Source organism: Protopterus annectens, chromosome 7.part0 (genome assembly GCF_019279795.1).
Source record: "Protopterus annectens isolate FY-2018-M chromosome 7.part0, PAN1.0, whole genome shotgun sequence".
Taxonomy (NCBI): domain Eukaryota; kingdom Metazoa; phylum Chordata; order Ceratodontiformes; family Protopteridae; genus Protopterus; species Protopterus annectens.
Genome location: NC_056739.1, coordinates 1,184,865,133 through 1,184,883,178, shown reverse-complemented (window position 1 = coordinate 1,184,883,178; position 18,046 = coordinate 1,184,865,133). Strand labels below are relative to the sequence as shown.

General features: G+C 39.6%; 1 protein-coding gene across 4 annotated transcripts in view; it reads left to right on the top strand.

The window, feature by feature from the left end:
- Positions 1–18,046, top strand: part of TM6SF1 (transmembrane 6 superfamily member 1) — a 1,348,214-nt gene that overhangs the window by 52,606 nt on the left and 1,277,562 nt on the right. The window contains exon 1 of one of the 4 annotated variants that reach the window (XM_044077794.1): positions 13,200–13,265. The exons of the other annotated variants lie outside the window; for them this stretch is intronic. The gene's annotated coding sequence lies outside the window, so the exon portion shown is untranslated. Of the gene's footprint in view, positions 1–13,199; positions 13,266–18,046 lie in introns of those variants that run through there. 4 annotated transcript variants of the gene reach the window in all.

Here is an 18,046-nt window from a genome sequence, read left to right as displayed (position 1 = left end):
TGCAGAAGTCCCATCAAGGTGGGGTCCATGAATGCCTTGTATGCCAGACAGTGGTCACCTCTGAGGAGTCTGTATGAAACAGAGTAGAGGGATAGGGCTTTTAGCCTATCTGTGTGTGGTAGATATTTGAAGCCCTGGATTTTCCTGGTGAGGAACCTCTGCGGTCTCTCCAGCTGCTGCATGTGCTTTGCGAGGTGCATGCCGAAAGTGACATTGTACTCAATAATGGGCCTTATAAGGAAAGAATACAGGAATGTTATGACCTCCTTGTCCCTGGATGAGATGCCCTTACTTATGAGGTGGGCCATGTAGAAGGCTTTCCGTACAATAGAAGCAACATGGTGGTCAAAAGTCAGGTTGCTATCAACCTGGGTGCCCAAATCCTTCACAACTGATGCTTAGGACATTGTTATTAATGTGATAATTTGTGGGGACACCACTCTCCTCAAAGGGGATGATGCATTTTTTGGTATACAGCTTGAGGTCATGTTTCTAGCACCAGTCATTTGTCTGATTGTGAACCAGCATTAGTGGCAGCATTGTTAACTGCTGTACTACCAACTACTAAGCCACGTAATGTGGAGTACAGCTTTGAATTTTTTGCTTTTCTCTTAATAGCAGTAGAAAACAGTCTGTCTTGAAATGTTGCAAGAATACATAGACTGTCATCCCAATTTTTGCTTCTGGCTTACTTGAGTAGTAGTGCCTGTTCTGCTGTTTCCAATGCTGTCCTACTTTCCGTACTTGCAGATCATGTGGCATTATTCCATAGTTACTCACTTGGACAGACAGATGCTTTATTGCACAGACAGCATTTTGGTCTGAATGTTAAGATGGCTGAGTAGTTTATGGTACCAGACTTGGGATGTCTGTGGTTTGTTTTAGCATGCACATTCTGGTTTCTATGTATAATAACGGATTTAAATCTGGCAGTTTGGTTGAACAGGTAACGATGCCCTTGAAGTCGCCAGGCATGGATTGCAGTTTTTTTTTTTTTCTGCATCCTTCACTCCTTGACCTGTCATCAAGTGATTATACAAGATGGGTTGACTTGGGATTAACATGCAGTTTGCTAACAGTCTGTGGTGACAGTCATTCATTTTGTTTTATTGGTATAAATGACAATCCCAGCTTCAGGTTGTTTTGTAATTCTGAGCAAGTCTGTTAATTGAATCGGTAATTCCAGGTTACTCGTGAAAATATTTAGCATTCTCTGTGCTGTAACAGTTAGGAGAAAAAAGACGAAATACATGCAAAATAAGATTTATTCTGTGAATAAGCCTAAATGCAAATTGAGATTTATTCTATGACTAGTCACATTTCCCTAAAAGAAGACACAATGTCACAACCTCACTCTCTCACAAAATTGATCTGCGGAACCTCACCAAAATAGTATAAATATCAATTTTTGCAGGTGGTGTGGCCTCCCTACCTCAGATTTTGGGGGCTTGCCTTCACAGCCCCGTTCTTTTATACTAACTGTAAGGCTGCAAAAGCGTGGAGTAAAGGAAAAAGCGGAGTAAGAACCTTAAAAAAAATGCCTTTTTCTGAGACCCACAACCTCAAAAAAAAGCACACTAACTATGACTAAGTTCGTTCCAATATACTAAAATGTCAACATCCTGTTTCATTACATTTTGCATTAACATTTCAAGATAGGATAACATACGGAATGGTCTTCTGTACTGTCCCTCAAAATGTGTGTTGTCTATCAGTATATTTTTCGGTAAGGATTTATTTTCTGTCTGTGTAGTTTGTACCATAGAGCATGGTGTTGTGTGGTGTTGAATTTCTGGAAACTAGAGGAAAAAGAAACACTTCTTGTATCAGCCATTTCACCTGCACCATGAATTGTAGAGATTTTTTTTTATTGAGATTATAAATGTTATTACCACATGCTTCAAATGAACTGGGAGTAATAAAGTATTAAAAAAATGGATATGAATCTGACAAACTGTGCAAGTAAAAGTGTATATTATGTTGATTTTAATAATAATCACTGTACAGAATGTATATTTTAAGCCACATTTTAGATGTACAAATTTGTAAATAAGTTTTAGTTAGTTATGTATGTACCCATCATCTCATTTTATTGCTACATATTAAAAGGAGGTGATACTATTATATGAAACAGTCTTTGAAATTTCTTAACCATTATGCCAGTACTGCAGTACATCTTAGAATTCAGTACCCAACATCAGACTTTTTTTTGGCTAGTTTGCAGGATTGGCCCAAAGGCTCCCTTTCATACATCCAACTTAATTTGTTCCTCCATGTGGAGCGGGTCATGCTGAGGTCCTGCAGGAGGTCCTGTCGCCGTCTTCTTGGCAAATTACAAGGTCTGAGATTCTTAACTTCGGGAGGGTCCATGCACACACTCACATTTGGTAATCTCCAGAACAAGCAGCCCACCACTGTCAGTACAGGCTCTACTTTTTCTCTCAGTCATGCATTGACAACAGCAACATGAATGCAGGTGTATTGAGCCAATTTGTCTCATTCCTCCTGGAATGGATAAGCACTTGTTGACTGCTCATTCACATTATTCCTAGCCTAGTCCTTCAAGCAGCTGTCACTCTGTATAGAAAATGGCCTTTTGCTGCATCGTAAAGGGTAGAGCTATAGACCTGTGAAAAGTCAGTGGAGACTTGAAACTTATCAGTTTACTATCCTGTACTTCACTTCAAATGGACAATGCCTTCACAACTTGAAAGTCACTTTTGGTGTCTTACTACTATGATCATAAATTTGTTTTTCTTTCGGTAGCCTGTTCTTAGGATTCATGAAGTTGGTGATACTAAGCACAAATCCAAATGGAGCTTTAACATTGGAGCTCAACAGGTAGTAGTTAAAACAACAACAAAAAAACTCCAAACCACCACAATGAAATTTAATATAAAACTAAATGCAAAGCTTTCAGGCAAACTTCTTTTCTCAGTGCATCTGTTAAAGAACTTCCAACAAACTTTAAATAGTCACATCAAATCGTATTGCATTTCAATACAGCTTAAAAATGTGTTATAAAGTATACAATTTAAAGCACTTCACTTTATAAATAATGTTAACATTATAGTAATTCAGTTTATTCTCTATCTTTAACAGAGTTTACACTGAATGATTTATTCAGACCTGGTAAAATAACATGTAAGCATGCTATATCTGTACTCCAGTAATTTAGTATTTAATTCATTATCCAATACTGTGCCTCCACTTTTTTGTAATGGAGAAAATGTTTTGAAGCACTTTTGTGTTTTGTACCAATTTCCATAATATTTCAATAAAGCATTTGTAGCCTTTTGCCTGTCAGAAAAGTGTTCTGTTATTCATTCCTTGAGCTTCCTGTTGCTCTTACCTGTGAAGAATCTAGGACATATGTCATAAACAGGTTGATAAAATGTTTTGCAACATGTGGCTCTGAAAACATAGTTTAATACCTTTTTAGTTACAGAATGTATAAAAGCAGTATATTTTATAATCTACTTAAGAAAAGAACAATAGTAATAGGAACCATGTCTCACTTTTCTTAATTTCTCTATTAAATGTTCATTCTTTCTTGTATTATAATGTTTGTTTTAAATTCCTACATCTCTTATAGGTGCTGCTACAGATTGTCACACTCTGGGCTATATTTTTCTTTGAGGCAGCAAAAATTAGCAGCCCATATTCAAGTTGAGAAAGGAAAAGAGAAGGGCGTATGTTTTGGCATGCACTTTGTGTGGACATCCTTGATTGATCAAGCCATAATCCTAGGTAGTTGAAGGTGGAGGTTGCCTTTATGGAATGGTTGTTGGGTCAAAGATAGTCGGGTGCTTGGTGAATTTTCTGAAGAGTTCCAGAAAAGCATAGTTTGGTCTTGGTGGGGTTGAGAAATAGTTTGAGCCATTGGTGGAGCTCCTCTAAATCTGACTGGAGTTGACATTGAATGGGGGAGGTCACAAGGAAGTTTGTTAATGAATATGGAGAAGGGGGGGCAGGAATGGATCCCTTTTTGTACACCTTTGGTAATAGGTGCGGATTCTGATTGGGAAGTGTCTGTCAGTGAGGAAATTTTTAAACCATGGAGCAGCATCTGGGCTGATATCGATTTCAATTAGTTTATGTTGGAGAAGACAGTGGCCAGTGAGGTCAAATGCCTTTGTTAGGTCTGTAAATAGGGCACCTGTAAGTAGGCCATCATCAGAGTTTTAGCAGGATGTCATCCAGTAGGGACCAAAGTGCTGTTGTAATACTTCATCCAGGCCAGAAACCATGTTGTTTGGAGGGGAGCAGGTAATCTTGCTGATTACACCTGAGTTGTAAAACAGTACAGAGTCATGAAATAGAAAGTGTGAAAGAAAGAGACCTATTATACAATGCTGTACAATACAATTTCTTAAAGGACAATGCAATAGGATGTAATTTTGTGATATTGTGTAACACTGACATAATGGTGCTATAATTATACTAAGTTACAAGGAAGAAATAATGAGTTTAAAATATAAAGTAACAAGATAAAAGTATTCATTGTTATATATAAACTAAAAGAAAAACAGCTGAGATGCTGGTTAGTAGTCTCACAACAGTAAAAGAGGAGGTAAGGTGAAAAAGGTAAGAAAAGAGTGAATAAAGCAGGAAAGATAAGTGAAAAATACTGAGAGAAGGGGAAAAAGGAAAAAATGTAGGCTAGAGACAGTAGATGTTATATGAGAGAGGAGGAGGAAAGTGATGAATGATAGTGTACATGGATGTTCTGTGAGAAAAAGTACTGAGATGAAAAGACTTGAGTGGGAAAATGGAAAGTTGAATCCATGTAATGTATGACCTTTTGATTTTATTAGTAGTAGTATGTGACTTCTTAATCTTAGATGGGTTGAGCCAAGTTGGTTTAAGCAGAGCAAAAGCATAACCATGTATTAAGTAGATACTGCTTTATGTGAATTTTAAATGAGATTAGATTGTGTTTCAGAGAGGGAAGATTTGATTTCCATGCTTTTGAAACACAGTTTGAGAAAAAATGAGTTACATGATGAGTAATATGATTTAGAAATAGTATGCAGAGACTTGTCCTCAGATCTGAGCTCTTTGTTTGGGGAGTAGGGTAGGATAATATTGTATAATAGAACATTTATCTGATTGATGTATATTTTTGTAGGTTACTAGTGGTTGTGTTAAGGTTAGACGTTGTGGAAGGTTAAGATGTTTTAATGATGGTTAAGTTTTTGAGTGGTAGCTACAAATTTAACGACTTTGTTATATCACTATTCCATTTTTAATATTAATGTAGTTTGAAAATGAATGAGTATTGGGGAGGCATATAGGAGGGATGACAACAGGAAGGTTGTGGCTGTGCATTTTCTTGCTCTGCCAGTAAGATTGGGTCTGGCCGTATGCAGTAAGCAAAGCTTTTGATGGGTTTTGTTTATTTGTATTATGTGATGGTGAAGTTTCATTTCAACATTTATCGTAGCCCCTAGAATTTGAATATGTGAGACCTGCTCTATTTTGGTGTTGCTGGCAGAATGTATAGTGAAGTGGGTGTTTTGGAAAGAGAGATGTTTGAGTAAATAAGATTAGTTTAGTCTTTGTGGGTTTAAGGAGAAGTTGAGCTTTATTTAGCCATGTTCTGTAAGATTTCCAGCTGTGCAGATAAGCGCAGTCTTCCGCATACTGAACTATGGTGGCATATTTTGTGGCTGAATGAAGATCATTTGTGAAGTGACTGAATAACAGTGGCCCAAGAATTGATCTTTGGTTGACCCCTAAAGACGCGGGTAAAAAGGATCACTAGTCATCTTTCCGTTTCACTGCTTACATCCTATTTGTTAGGTAGCTCTGAAACCAAAGAAAAGAGGAGGGGGAGTGCAGAGAGCTTTAGAATTAGTAATGAGAAATATTGATCTGATGTCAATTTTCATTCTGTTCTCAAACTGTGGTTCAGATCTAATCCCACAGATCCAACGTGGCCAGTACTATAGTTTGTGGTAACCAAAAACTCTTGAGCTTAACCCTAACCCAGAATGCATCAGTCCTAAGGACCTCAGATCTTGTTTGCCACTTTGCGAGTAAGACATGGCTACACAGTGCTCCTGAGCAAATAAGTCCTAAATGTTTGTAATTTGCCTCTTTGTTTTTAAAAGTTTTACCTTTCACCTATTTAATTGGTGCAGTGGTGGTGCTGCGGTAGCGTTGTTGCCTCATAGCAAGACGTTGTCCTGTTTGATTCTCAGCTAGAGCGTCTTCTGTGTGGAGGCATATGTGAATGGGTCGTGCCTTCTTTGAAGGTTGTGCATCAGGGCTGGTAACCCGGTACGTAAAAATCCACTACCAATCATTAGCGGACCGGAGTTCCGCTGTGGCAACCCCTAACCGGGAAAAGCCAAAAGACACAAACAAACAGTTGTTTCCCTTACTTAGCGACTACTTGGAATCTTTTCCAATTATAAGTGACTTTTTTTTCTCTTGTTTTGTACTTCGGTACTCTAGTTACTGTCATTAGTAGCTTTCCGTTACACTCATTGTATTTCTGAAATGTCATCGTTGATACACTTTTCTCTCTCTCTCTCTCTCTCTCTCCTTGCCTTTATTAAAAAAAAAAAACAAAAAAAAAACTTTTTTCCTATACTTCTACTTGTTGGTTTTTGTGTGACAAAAGATATGGCTGACAAGGATAAAGGACTGGCTGGCTTAAAAAAAATGTCAGAAGCTTGGCCATAAAATACCCTTTTCTGATTCTCATAATCTCTGTGTATATTGTTTGGGCCTACTTCACCTTCAAGAAGATTGTTCTGTATGCCATGCTTTTTCTCAGAGTCTGAATGAAAGAACAAACTCATTTTAAAAGGGCTATTACCTTCCTCAGAGAGGCCTTATCTGGAGCTTTCCATTCAGATAAACTAAAAAAGGGCATATCTAATATTTCCAGCCCTTCTTCGACCTCCTCAAAAGTTATTGAGAAGGCGAAGAAAAGACCTGTGCCAGTATCGACTTCTCCTTTGACTCTGACAATAAATGAACAAAAAACTTTGGTTCCTATTTTATTGGATCCGAGTAAAAGCAGTCCTGTATCCCTGGCACCGACTGAACATTCAGCACCAAAACCTAAATCTAGATATGCTACAGAGTCTTCATCTACAGTGAACCTGAATACTACATTGGACAAGTCTCCTTCAGTGCCGAAGCCTTTGGAATCGAAAGTTGATCCCCTGAATTGGCACAGTGTGTCATTTTCTTGCCAAGGATTAGGTACCCGCCTTCTATGGATCCGGTTACATCTAGAGTGTCTTCTGTTCTTTTACAAAGACGGAAATCTCCTTCCATAGTTTCCACTCATTCTTCCAAGCACATCACAGAAGAATGTGTGGACAGATTGGTGAGAAAGATTCTCTGGGCTTAGGAACTTACTCCAGATACTTTGGCTCCTACCCCCTTGTGTCAGGAGCCACATATCACTATTTCAATCTTGCATCCTCCTCTGACTTTTTCAGAAGCTTTAGGGTCCTTTGATCCAAATCTGCTGGCACTGTCATCCTCTGATCCGAAATTATCTTTGACTTAGAGAGTTGCTCTGCGTTCTTCAGTCCATTCTGAACCAGAGACTTCTCAGTGCCATAGTTCTCTGGTCAGTTCTGGGCCCTTAGAATTGACTGCAAAGTTTTTGGAGCCTTCATTAAGGCTCAAAGACACTGGATGGATGAACTTGGCTCCGGCTTCCACCTCAGAGAGACTCTTTGGAACAGGAAAGGGCTGTGGTTCAGTGGTCTGTTCCTTCTGAACCAGAGTCTTTTCCTCACTAGGGAGGTCGGCTTTCGAGGTGTTGGAGAGAGCCATGTCTTTTCTAGACATTGACTGTTCCTACCCCCTTGGGTCCTTTGCCGGCTCTATGCACAGCACCTCAACCCTTCTCTTCACAAGGGCAGTGAGTAGCAAAACCCCAGGCTTCCCAACAGGGCGTCCCCTCTTCTTTTGACACCTCTCCAGAGAATCCCACTGATGAGGTCCATAGGAAGAAGTGCAAGAGGAAGCACTTGGATTTCCCAGAAAAATCTGTCACTGAAGGCACTGACATCGATGAAGGTGAGAGATCCCCAAGGGGGGGATCACTGAGGGATGCTTTCTTCACAGCTGGCCCCCTGTTTTCCTTTCTGCCTTTCCCCCGACTCCATTAATACTGACATTCCTTCAGAAAGCTGCCAGGTTGAAGAGCAGAGTAATTCTCATTGCACCTTACTGGCCTCACCAGGTCTGGTTTCCTTTCCTTTGGCCTCACGTACTTCAATAACCTTGGATTCTGGGTCCAATTCCAGACCTCCTGTCTCAATCGATGGACATGATTCACCCTAACATTTCAAGCCTCAGACTGACAACTTAATTTCTCCAGTTCTATTAATAGCCAGACAACCTATGCTCTCCTTCTCTGTCTGAAATATACTTTTAGCCTCTCATAAACCATCTGCATGAAAACTGTATGCTAGTAAATGAAAGAGATTTCTTTATTGGGCATGTCAGAAGAATGTAGATCCCTTTTCAGCACTTATTCATAGCACACATGACTTCTTAGCCTTACTTTCAAAGAAGGTGCCTCTGCTTCTTCTATCGAGGTACAGTTAGTTGACAGCCATATCCAGTTATACTGGATATCAAGACTCCCTTCACTTGTTTCTCACAAACTTTATAAAACCTTTTTGAGAGGAACTTTTCTGTTGAAACTTTCCTTTAAAGACCCTAGCCCACCTTGAGATTTGAATCTGGTGCTGCAAGCTATTACTCAACCACCATTTGAACCGGCAGCCAAGTGTGAACTAAAATTCTTGTTGTGGAAAGCAATTTTTCTAGTGGCTGTTACTTTAGCAAGGAGAATTTCAGAAATTCAAGCCTTATCATGCCAACCACCATACTTAGTTTTTCTCAGAGATACTCACATTGATGACAAATCCCTTTTCCTTACCCAAGATGGTTTCCGAGGCTAACATCAACCAATCTATTAATTTACCTCTGTTCTTACCAAAGTTTTCTAACAAAGTTGAATTATTGTCTACATTTATTAGTTGTCCACAGACTATGTTTTTACCTTGACAGGAGAAAATAATATTAGAAAGTTTGACCAATTATTTGTCTTCTTCTCACATTTAAAATTGAGAAAACCTGTGACAAAGGTAACTTTGGCCAAATGGCTCACAGATTGGTATATCTTTCATATATATTAAGTTGGTTATTACTCTACCAAAACCTGTACAAGCTCATTCAACTAGAGCTACAGATACGTCATCTGTATTTCAGTCCAGGGCATCCATAGATGACATTTGTGCAGCAGCAACTTGGGCTACTCTCCATACCTTTGTTACTTATTACAAATTAGAGCTAGTCTCCAGGGGAAGAGCATCATTTGGTTCAGTGGTGATTAGGAACATTCTTCCGGGATCTAAGGTACTTGGGGACTCTGCCGCACAGGTTGAGGATAGAATGAAAATTGATAACTTCAGGTAAATACATTATGTAGTCACCATAACGTTCCATTTATGTTCATTTTTCCCTCAACTCCCCACCCACCAACCCCCCTGCCAGTTAACTCTTGGAAGAGTGAGTGGATTTTAGGAGCCCATATCTCCACTACAGGCTTCAGATATAGTCTGACTTGTAAGGCCTTATGGCTTTTCTTCTGCTTCTATTAGCAAAAATATCTGAGGTTCTTGGGACTGATGCATGCTGGATAAGGGTTAAGTTCAAGAGTTTTTGGTTATCATGAGCTATAGTAACTGCCGAGTTAGATCTGAGCTCACAAGTTGAGGAAGAATGAAAATTGGCAACACAGAACATTGGTGAGTACATAATTTATTTTTATAACTTCTAGTTGTATGCCTTCCTCCTGATGAAAAACTGTTTTGCATAGCTTTCCTGTTCATTTAAAAGTTGGTGTTTAATATTATGTGTTACAGTTTCTTAATAGGTTCTAATTTTAAATTCATTTGGAATAACTTTTTAATTTCTTCTGTACAATCTTCCTCCTTTATCAAGTCTACTTCCTTGAAAAAAAATTGCCTTTCACTAACCTTTTGTAACTTGGATGTGTACTGTTTCTATGTAAATATTTATAAATCTGCACCTCCTTCCTCAAGATTTTAGTAACTGTATTATCTTCATCAGTCTTTATAGTAATACACAAGAAATTTATTCCAAAGTAGAAAAAAGGTCAATTTAAAAGTTTGAAAAAACAGTAATATAATAAAGCATCTACATCACCCTTCCTTGCTAAAAAAATGTTATCAAAACGCTTATAAAATTCTCTAGTATATACTAGTGTGCCACAATAAATACATTTTCACAAAGTTCTGCATTTGTATATGTATTGATGAATGGTGTCCACATTGCCATGCCATATGACTGATATTAAACTTCATTAAATAAAAATATTACTGTTTAATATGGTATCCAACAGAAGACAAACTGTCTCTATCCTAGCTGTCATATCACTAAACTTACAGAGATGTTCTTATTGCTTCTATGCTATATTTGTTTGGTATAACAGTAACTACATTTATATCTAAAATTACCGGTACTATATTTTCTTTTTCAGCATCTTTCTGCCACTTGAAAAGCATTTGTAAAATTACTAGTTTTGTTAATATAGCTCTTAAACTTTTTAAGAAATGGTTTTAGCATTTTTTCTAAGTAGAGATGGGCTGTGACCCATCCATCTTCTGATACAATAGGTTGCATATGTGTGTGTTTTTTTTTAAACACCTTTATTGAATTATCACTTGTGACGTGGTAGTGGTGCTGCGATAGCATTGTCGCCTCACAGTAAGACGCTGTCCGGTTCGATTCTCAGCTAGAGCGTCTTCTGCGTGGAGACATGCGTGAATGGGCGTACCTTCGTCGAAGGTTGTGCGTCAGGGCTGGTAACTCGGCATGTAAAAATCAACTACCAATCATTAGTGGACCGGAGTTCCACTGTGGCAACCCCTAACCGGGAAAAGCCGAAAGACACACACACACACACACACACACACACACACACACACACACACACACGCAAACTTATATTTATATAAAAGTCATCTAACCCTAATTATAGATTCAAATTTATAAACCTTATACATCAAATATATTCTTACATATGCTACAGTCCTGGCCAGGCAACATTACGTAAGTTATTAAATTCATGCCTTCCCTTAAACCTCATTCCTCCTCCAAAATATTTTTCTGCATGTATTGCTCCCACAATTTCCTTTTTCGTATGTAATTTGCTCCTAACATTTTTTAAAGATTCCACCTCCTGTTCTTTTATCTCTTTTGCAATATTCACTACTTCAAGCACAGTTTGTATAGATTTTGATTTCCATTTTCTAGTAATTGTATTTTGGTAGCCAGCAGAATTAAAGTTAACAAGGGCTTACTGTGTTTAGGCAATTCAGAGCTGTATCACAGCTGAAAAAAAATAATTTCCTTAAAGTCTGCCAACTCATTATACTCCCAAAACATGTGTTCCACGTTATCCATTTCTTCCCCATCATACCTCCAACCTTTGCCATCTGCCTGAGGAAAAATTCTTTGGAAGTTTGCTTGGGGATAAAAGTATCTATGCAAACACTTCCAGGCAAAAGTCCTAAATCTTCTAGACTTTGTTGCATATTTGGGAGCTATATGCATGTTCCCCATCTGTTTTTGTGAATTGTCTATCTGATCTCACTTCCCAATCTTTTTTGACCTCTTCTGATTGATTCATATAGTTATCGTGCAATATTTTATATGCCATACCAATTACCTTTTTTAATAGCACCTTCTGTTCCAGATTCAGATAAAAACTCAACCAGTGCAGGTCTTTCATTTACTATTCCCATGTCCCTTTCTCTTTGTCTATACTCCGATAATCTGTGATAGAAAAGGCAATCACTAGCCTGCAATCCAAATGTCTTCTTGGCCTCTTCCCATTCTATTGTCTTTCCTTTTGCTATTATTTTTCCCAGTAACTCCAGTAAATGCCACCCCCCCCTCTTTTTTGTCCTCTGTACTCCTATTTGGTGTCATCCCTATCGGCAGCATCTCTTTTCTGCATTCCTGTCTGGGCTTAGTTCTTAGTATACTTTCCACTACTTTATGAATATGAAGGATCTGCAGCCAAAATCCCATTCATTCCTTATTTCTTGAATTACTCCCCTGCTTTGTCATCCTTTTCCACTTTGAATTGTAGCTTTCTGTTTATGTTGAGAGCCTTAACTGTTTATCTGTAAACTATTCCTCCAGATTAGGTCATCTTAAACCTACTTATTCTGTTGGGAGTTTGTTTATCCCACTTGACAATTGCCCTTCCCCCCCCTCCTAAATAAAATCCTTTAACTCTCTATTAATTGCCATACACTACTTTTTTCTAGTTGATAAAAAATATGTCTGACCTGTGTATGAAACTAAAGGGACTAAAACACTTTTACTGCTTGCATCTTGCTATCTGTATAGGCAAGAGTTTTCAATTTTTCAGTTTTTGTATTATCTTTTTAGTCTCTCTCTCTCTCTCTCCACATATCCACAAACACCAATTAATCTGAACCACCCATCAGGTCAAGCAGGTCTCTGACCCCCAGTGGAAATTTCAAACTTCTCTCTTGAGCACTGGGCACCCACAAACTCTTGTCCTGCAATTAAAGAGACTAAACACAAATGTAGGTGCTTAACTTCCAAGTGTGTAGACAGAAAATACCTTAACTGCACTAACTTTAACAAATGTTAGTGAGTGTATTAGTACATTCTGCTGTATAGTTCCTTAATCGAACCACTGTACTGATGAGTACATCACCAGGAAGAAACAGCTGCATGATACTGTCCAGCTAGTGCCCCCCTCCCCAAACTAAAGTCTATTTTCTTTTGAGAAATACTCAAGTATATAAAATAGCATTTCATTACCTCTCCTGTTTCATCTGTAACTAACTCCAGCTTTAATTTATATCCTTTTAAGAATGTCAGGGTAAAATTAGATAATGTCTACACTTGCCTTGATTTTATAGTATAAAGTAGAGTGACTGTACAAAGTAGCATACCTTTTCTTAAGGTTCACTGAGTGGTGGTTTCTATTCCTCTTGCACTTCACAGTGAGTGTCAGCAGAGTTCATTTAACCATTGGCTATCCTTCTTCTTTCCTGTAGTCTTTACCCCTCCCTCCTCCAGCTCTTGTTCTGTATTGTATGGCCTGAGGTAATTTAAACCCAGGGTGCCATTTTGATTTTTTGTTTCAAATCCCACAGCAGCTTCGTCTCCCCTGGTGTGTAATCATCCTCCTGTAAGTTTTTGCATTCAAGGTAAGCATTGTGGTTTAATACATAATTCTTTAGTACAACAGCTTATACTATCTGTTTCTGTTATTTTTAACACTGTAGGATGCCTTTAGATAATTCTGCTTAATGAACTGCTATCACATATGCACCTAGATATGTTCCGTTTTCCTTGTTTACTGTTATAGAGCCAGAAGGGCTATGTCACATGTTGCATTTAACTGCTTTGTCTAACTGCATTGACTAGTGTTTAAATATGTTGAAAGTGTATCTTGCTTAATTTAGTAGAGAACTGCTTTATGTATTATTTACATTTTATTTTTGTATGTTGTCATAAGAAAAGATTTTATGTTATCAGGTGCTGAAGCAGGAATAACCGTTACCTGATGTTTTTGTTATTGACTATTGCTAAACCAAGTCCAATCTGACTATTCATACAGTATGTGCTGCCTTAACCTAATGCTCTTACATTTTTCTTCTATTTTTCTTTCAGTAATCCAAACCACCCATCAGGTCAAGCAGGTCTCTGTCCCCCATATTAAGCAGTGGAAATTTCAAACTTCTCTCTTGAGCACTGGGCACTCACAAACACTTGTCCTGCAGCTAAAGAGACTAAACACTAATGTAGGTGCTTAACTTCCAAGTGTCTAGACAAAAAAATACCTTAACTGCACTAACCTAAACAAATGTTAGTGAGTGTATTAGTACATTCTGCTGTATAGTTCCTTAATCAAACCACTGTACCGATGAGTACATCACCAGGAAGAAACCGATGCATAATACTCTCCAGCTAGTGCTCCCCCCAAACTGAAGTCTATTTTCTTTTGAGAAATACTCAAATCTATAAAATAGCATTTCACTACCTCTCCTGTTTCATCTGTAACTAACCCCAGCTTTAATTTTATATCCTTTTAAGAATGTCAGAAAATTATACTCTGTGTCCATAACCTAGTCTATAACTTGGTGCAAACATACAGTTTAAAATACAGTTAAAAATTCAGTTTAACATATAACCATTTAAAATTAACTCTACATACTTACCAAAGCCTAAAGAAACACTTGAAGTCAGTGTTAGCCCCGCTGTGCTCGCCCTCACTGCGCTCTGGCTTGCTCCACTCCCCACCCTGCCCCCAATTCCCAACTGCCTCCACTACTTATACCTTTATTCTAACCCCTAATCACCTGACCAGTAGTCCAACCCCTAATTCCCTAACAACTAGCCCAACCTACTCATCCTACCTCCCCACCCTCCAATCCAGTTACATCCTACACTGATCCCACTCCCAACAACACATTCTCAGACAACACACTTCCACCCTCACACACAACCAACCAGGAATCCTAGTTGTGCTACTCACTCAAAGTAGTATCATGTTACCCACACTCGCATCCCTATCACTAGCTCTGCTATCGCTTACCTTCCTAACTTCCTTACAAACTGATCTACCACTGCTCAACTACTCCTACCACACTAGCCCACCCTCTCAAACCCACTCACACTTCTGCATCTGCCCCACAATCATAAATCTTACAACTACATATTACTCACTAACAAAAATGACACCATCTCACCACACTAAGAATAACACACACAGACCAAGCTCACAGACAATTAATATTAAAAAGCACATACTGACACTCCTACAAACTCTGCTGATCTCTGGTGACATTCACCCAAATCCAGGCCCCTCTCAGCCAGACAAACATCTGACCTGCTGATCCTAAATCTCAACTTAAGAAGTATTACCAACAAGGTAACAGACTACATGCATTCATAGCCCACTACAACCCTGATGTACTCACCATTACAAAGACCTGGCTTAAACCCTGTATCCAAGATGAAGGCTTTCTCCCCTCAGGGTATAATGCACTTAGATCTGATGGAACAAACCGGAAAGGAGGAGGAGTAGCCATTCTCTTTAAAAACACCCTTAACCTCCAGCGCCTGCACACCACACTACCCACTTTTCAAAATGCTGAAGTCCTATTTTCTGTCCTATCCATAAGAAACACCAAGAAGATCAATATAATATGCTGCTACAAACCTCCAGGCAACAACTCACTCATAATAGAAGACTACCTACAGGGGACAAAGGACAATCTACCTCAGGAAATAATCCTACTAGGAGACCTTAACACTGGGCAGCCTGTAACTCCAGCAGCCCCTCTACACACATCAATCTATATGGGTTCTCTCAGCTAATTGAAGAACTAACTAGAATAGATAAGAAAACAAAGAAAAAATCCATACTGGACTGGACACTAACCAACTATCCCAAACAAAACTGTACAGTAAGCTGCCTCCCAGATGACCTAAGTGGTCATCTACACACCTTTCTACTCCACCCCAAACCAGTAGTCTACAAACTCGTACGAGATGACAGTAACCTTACCCCACAGTACCTAAATACTGTCCTAAGCCAGTGCAACTGAGAACCACTACGGACACTTGGGTTAGACCAGGCAGTAGACTACTTCAATACTACTTTCTCTAACATCCTTAACAGTCTAGCTCCCAGCAGAAAGAACAGAGTTAATGTCAACTATGCACCCTGGCTAAGTAGGGACACCAGAGCCTTACTAAAAGCAAGAGTTAAAGCCTGGAAAATCTAGAAAACTGACAAAACCCCTAGCTCCAGGCAATACTATCAACAGCTTAGAAACAAACCAAGGCTGCATCCAAAATAAACAAAACTATTTTCTTAGCGTCCAAAGGAAATATTCAAATAATCCACAAAAAGTCTGGCTTGCCATTAACTCCCTACTAAAGCCAGGCAAAGCCACTACTCCAGCACCCAGCTCTACTAACAATACCCTAGACATAGCTTCTCAACTTAATAACCGTTTTACTAAATACATCTTAGCCCTGTCCAGTCAAATAACCAAAAACAGTCTACCTCAGTCATAACCCAACCTATCCCACATCAACCCCTCTTTCAGCCTGTCACCAGTGCCCACCTCACTTATCAAAAAACTCCTCCTAAAACTAAAGCCAACCACATTGGCAGCTAATAGGTTCATAGTTAGGTACGAGGCTATTGGTCCAAGGGCCTACGTAAGCCTAGACAACAAGGTTCCCTGGCTTACGCCTCCCAAGAAAGTTATTTTCCTGTGCCACTGTCGAGCAGAGACACTGAAGAGTGCTAATGAAGAACTTTGCTTGACATAGATGGGTAGCCTGTTCCAGAGTATGGGAAGTCTCTGGGATAGGAATCTATCCCTCCAGCATGTCCTGTTTATTGTGGTGACAAGGTTTAGGTCCCTAGAGCGTGTAGCTCGGAGGGATTGGGATTTCTTCAGGTGTAGCATGTTCAACAGCTCTGGGTTTGACATAGCTTTATATGTTAGGCAGAGATCACCTCGGATGCTATGGAGTAAAGCTGGAGTTTTTGAGGCGGTCAGTGTAGGGCATTTGTTTGAGGCCGGTAATCCTCTTTGTGAGGTACTTCTGTGACCTTTCCAGCTGCTGTAGATGTCTTGTGAGGTACATTCCAAAAGGGGCGTTGTACTCTATAATGGGTCTAATGAGTGTCGAATAGAGGGGAACAGTGACCTCTTTTTTCCTGGATGAGAACCCTTTTATGATGAGGTGTGCCACGTAGAAGGACTTCCTGACTACTGTGGCGATGTGACTATCAAAGGAGAGACTACTATCCACCCCAGTCCCAAGGTCTCTTATCACACATTCAGTGTTAAGTAGATTGCTGCCTATGTGGTAGTTCATGGGTACAGAGTTTTTACCAAAGGGGATGACACTGCACTTTTTGGCATGAGCTTGAGGCCATGGCTCTGACACCAGGCGTCTGTCTCATCGAGGCCCTTCTGTAGGATTTCCACATCATTTGGGGACTTGACTATGGCTCCTAGTTTGCAGTCATCTGCAAACTTCGTTAGCCAGAGGCCTTCTGTGTTAGCCTGTACTTAAGAGAAGTAGATACCAAACAGGAGAGGTCCCAGGACGGAACCCTGTGGTACTCCACTTGTCACTGCTTTGAGGTCAGATTTGGAGTCTGCAACTTTTACAGTGTGGGTTTTGTCAGTGAGCCAGTTGGCAACCCATCTTATGGCATAGGGATTTATACCTAGTTTAGTGAGTTTAGCTATAATTCCAGAATGGGGGATGGTGTCGAAAAGCCTTGGCCAGGTCAAGATAGGCTATGTGAACCATCTTACCCTCATCTATGACTTTGGTGACTGCCTCAAAGAAGTCGATCAGGTTAAGGAGGCATGATCTGCCTTTCACAAACCCGAACTGGGTGGGATCCAGAGTTTGGAAGTTACCAGTTTGAGTTCCATGATGATACATTCCATGGCCTTGCAGACCAGGCTCGTCAGGCTAATAGGTCGATAGTTCCCAAGATCAGTTGTGGCTCCCCCTTTGTGGAGTGGGATAACTGTTGCTGTGCGCCATTCAGTGGGCACAAAGCCTGATGTGAGGCTATTATTAAACATGGTGCTTAAGTGGGGAGCAAGTTCGTTTTGAAGTTAGTGTAAAACGCAGCCTGGGATGTTGTCCGGTCCCATGGATTCTGTGTTTTTGGCTTTAGAGAGTGCAGCTTTTACCTGCATAGTTGTGATTACAGGGACTCTGCATTCTTCCTGTATAGATATGGGCCCTTTAGGGGGTGCGGGGGGGGGGGGTAAAGTTAGCACTGAACCTATCTGCCAGGATGTTGGCAATATCAGTTTGTTCTGCCATTTTCGTGCATTTGTGCTGTAACTCAGAGCAGATCTGGGTGTTGCCATCGAGATTCTTGACATAGCTATAGAATGCTTTGTGGTCGTCCTTAGAATTAGTGGCGATTTTG